Genomic DNA, 4,129 nt, shown 5'->3' on the forward strand with positions numbered 1-4,129 from the left:
TCTCCATGGGGTGATGAGTGCTCTCCATGGGGTGATGAGTGCTCTCCATGGGGTGATGAGTGCTCTCCATGGGGTGATGGATGCTCTCCATGGGGCGATGAGTGCTCTCCATGGGGCGATGGGTGCTCTCCATGGGGTGATGGGTGCTCTCCATGGGGTGATGGGTGCTCTTCATGTCAAAGGTGCTCTGTGGGGTGATGGGTCCTTTCCATGGGGCTACACGTGCTCTTCATGGAGCAGTGATGCCCTCCATGAGCTGTAGGTGCTCTCCCTGGGGCAGTGGATGCTCTTCGTGTCTCAAAGGTGCTCTCCATGGGGCAATGGATGCTCCTCGTATCTCAGAGGTGCTCCCCATGGGTCTGCACATGCTTTCCATGGGGCTACACGTGCTCTCCATGGAGCAGTGATGCCCTCCATGGGCTATGGGTGCTCTCCAAGGGTTGGGGGTGTTCTCCATAGGGTGACGTGCTCCCCATGGGGTATCACATACCTTCCCCCTGGGACCCCCAGGAGAGGGTAAAGCCCTGCCCAGGCTGCTCCACGGTGACATTTAGCCCCACACCTTCACCTCCAGAAAAGTTTTTAATTTGAGCAGACCCAAACAGGAGCTGCTGTCACCCTGATGGGACATGGAGGTGGTTCCGTTGTCCTCAAGCTCCCCTGGGGTGACATAAATCACTGCAGGGATGTCCACATCATGGGGTCCCTCCTCATGTCCATGTTCCCTGCGTGGGGACGGAGCAGCCTGTTTTTGGGGGGATGAGTGCTTCCCCAGCCCAGATTTGGGGAAAATCCGGGAATTTGGTGACTCAGGCAGCTGTGGGCGAGAGTGATGGGTGTTCGTTTTGGTTGAGAAACAGCATTTTTTCTACTAAAAAAAGAAAAACTGCCCTAATGAAGAGCTAGCTGCAAGGAGAACCTCTGAGGGGGAGAAGATGGATGGGGCTAGGGCATCTTCTGGAGATGTTCGTCCAGCTCATGTCCACCCTGCAGCAAGCTCCGTTCCCACCCAGGATTTTTAAATTTCTGAGTATTCATGTGAAAGGGGAATTTTAAATCAATAAATAGAAATATTGATCCAAAAAGGAGAGGGATCATCCCGAGAGGCTCCGGAGCATCGCTGGCTGCAGGAGTGGCCGTACTGAGCACAAGAGCCTCGTTTGTGTAATTAATGATGCAATTTCTCCTGTTTAAGACAGGGCGGTTTTGTGTGTCTTGGCAGACAAAAGCCCCAGGCTGGCGACTGGCCTCGGTTTACACTTTGGCAGCCTCCGAGGGGTCTTCTGTCATCTCAGTGGCCGTGCCATCGCCCTGCCCGCAGCCCAGCAGGAGGGACGGGGACACCGGGTGGGACCAGGCGTGCCCGGGGTTGGACAAGGCCAGCATTCACCATGGGGGGTGACACGCGCAGAAGTGGGGCGATGAGCTAAAATAAAGCTCCTCTGTCCTGCTCCCCTCCCTGGCTGCGAGCACGTGCTTCACCCCACTGACACGGGCAGCCAGAGATGCTGAGAGCAGTTGCAAGCTTTGGTGACCCCCCCCTCCACCCTCAAATTGTTTTTTTTTGGGGGGGGTGACAACCTCTTGGCAGGGTCATGGGGCTGTTCTTCATGATCTGAGCAGCTGCACCCCCAGATCCAGCCCGGGGACCCACCACGTGGCTGGGCCGCAGGGAGCCCCAGAGGCGCAGCAGGCACGGGGAAACCACGTGGCAGAAGCAAGGCAGCCCCGACCCCACGCACGCCCCAGCCCAAGGCTCTGACCTTGCCAGGCAGAGCCCGCCGAGCTCAGGGTCACCCTCCTGGGGATTTTTGGGGTCCAGGCTGTGACTGGTGGCTGCTGGGAGTGTCGCAGGGCAGCGGTGGGGATGGTGGAGCAGGGCTGCGCTTAATGGAAACTCAGCACCAGGAGCTTCAGGCTGAAAAAGGAACTACAGGAGAGCTGAAAAACATGTGTGAGCGGAATAAAAAAAAAACCCAGACGCAAATCCCAGAATCCCCCTCAGAGCCACGCTGCCTCCATGGGCTCCCTCTCCCCAGCTTTCTCTCACCTCCTGGGGAGGTTGCACCTCTGGTTCTCTGCTCTGGTGCCTGGGAGAGTTCACACTTGGTGGCTGTTGTGGTTTGTGCCATGAGGTGATGCCTTCCCTGGCCCCAAAGCTCAGCCTCTCCTGCTCTCACCCCCTCAAAACCTCTGCCAAGGATTTACCCCCAACCTCTTGCTTTTCACAAGCTTTGTTAAACTATTCACAGGGCTGCAGGAGCTTTACCTGTGCCACAAAAACGGGATGGAGCAGCACAGCCCATGGGGATGAAGGGAGAGAGGGAGGGCTCTGGGTCTGTCCCCACCCCAGCTCACATATGAGCCAGGGGGGAGCATGCAGAGGGTCAGAGATAAGCCCCCACGGTGGCTCGTGTCACCCAGGGCTGCAGCCAGGCTGCGTCCCCTCCCGCAGTCCCCACATGGAACAATCAGGCAGCAGCTCTTACCCCTTGCATCATGTAAAGGAGGTGCCTATGCCTATTTTGCGCTCAAAACAGATTTGAAGAGTATAATAATTTGAGAAATACGGAGAAGATAAGAATGAGGGTGAGTGGGGGTGAAGGAGCCCAGCCCCATCCCCACCCCAGGGCTGCACATCCCCGCTGAGCTGTTGCACCAGTTCCTGGGTGTACTGGGGAGGAACCACACCAGCTGCAGCACTTTGTCCTGATGAAACGAGCCCCGAAATGAGCCATCACTTCGCCTTCGCCCTTTCCCTGGGCGTGAGCAGCCTCCTGTCTGGCTGGATCGGTGGCTAAAATCCCCAGGGGCTCGGCCGAGCCCAGAACAGAGCGAAGCCTGTGCTGCCCTGAGCAGACACCGTGACTCCCACAGCTCACTGATCTCAGATAACATCAGCACATTCCCCAGCTCTTCCTCCTTCTAAATCCTGGCCAGTAGCAAGTTCTGTGCAGAGAGGAGCAGGATCAGCAGTGTGGCCGGGGCAATCTGGACACTACCCGTCTCTATGGGTGAAAATCATCGTTTAGGAGGAGTTTCTCCATTGCTGATGGAGTGGAAATGCTGTCACAGCAGGTCATCTGTCTTTTTAAGGATGGGGAACAAAAGAGAAGTGGAGGGCTCTGCTTATTTCAGCAGCACTAAGGGACACCAGCAAAAGCTGGTCCTTCAATTCCCTCCCAGGACAGGAATAAATAGAGGTCCTGCCCCCTTAGACATGCAAAGATGCTGATTCAGAGCTTGAAATTCAAGGCCAGGGGAACAGCGTCAAAAGAATAACCTGATTTACAGGAGTTTTGTAATCCCTTGTTGTTGTTTGCCTAACACTATTTACCTTGTACTACCAAGTGCAAGAACAGACACAGAGCTCAGGCAGCCCTTGCTGGGAAACCTGGCCTCCCACCCGCAGCTCCCCCAGCTGAAGAGAGGGCAGAGAAGACGCAGGTTTCACTCCACAAGCCTCTGAACAAGAGGACAGTCCTAGAATAAACCTGTGCTCAGTGTTAGGGCTGGTCTGTGCACACATGTTAAGCGTGAAGGATTCAGAGAGGAAACAAAACCTGGGGAGTGCAGGGAAACATCAGCTGTTGAGCAGAGATCATCCAAAAAAGTCAGCTCTCACTTGGCACCAAAAAAGCAGATGCCAGTTCAACAACCTACAGCGAGAGCAGCACTCCTGCCTCTTTTAACTTGGCTATCAATTTTCTGTAGTTAAGTTTCAATAAATGTAGATTTGCTTCCTCAAAAAGGTTTCAATCCAATGCTAATAAAATAAATGCTGCACAGCTGGGGTCCCCTCCCATTCCCATCCACAGCCCCAGGTTTCCCCACCTGCGAGGTTTCTCTCTAACCTGCATAATCTACTTTTCATCTTACAGTTTTCCAGCCTGTGTAAGGGGGGATCCACTGGAATTCCAGCCAGGAAAACAGCCGTCAGCCTGAGCATGACCAGTGGTAGCTGACTGGGGAAGAGGCAGGATGATCAGCTGGGAGCAGCTCTGTCCCAGGTCCAGGGGGGACTGCAGAATGGAAAAATGCAAAACAAAGTGTTTAGAGAAGGCAGACTTGCTATTTTTTTCCCCTCAAAAAACCTGCTAATTATAAAATGGGATCAGCAGTAAGAACA

The sequence above is a fragment of the Pterocles gutturalis genome, unplaced genomic scaffold (genome assembly GCF_000699245.1).
Source record: "Pterocles gutturalis isolate BGI_N339 unplaced genomic scaffold, ASM69924v1 scaffold43895, whole genome shotgun sequence".
Taxonomy (NCBI): Eukaryota; Metazoa; Chordata; class Aves; order Pterocliformes; family Pteroclidae; genus Pterocles; species Pterocles gutturalis.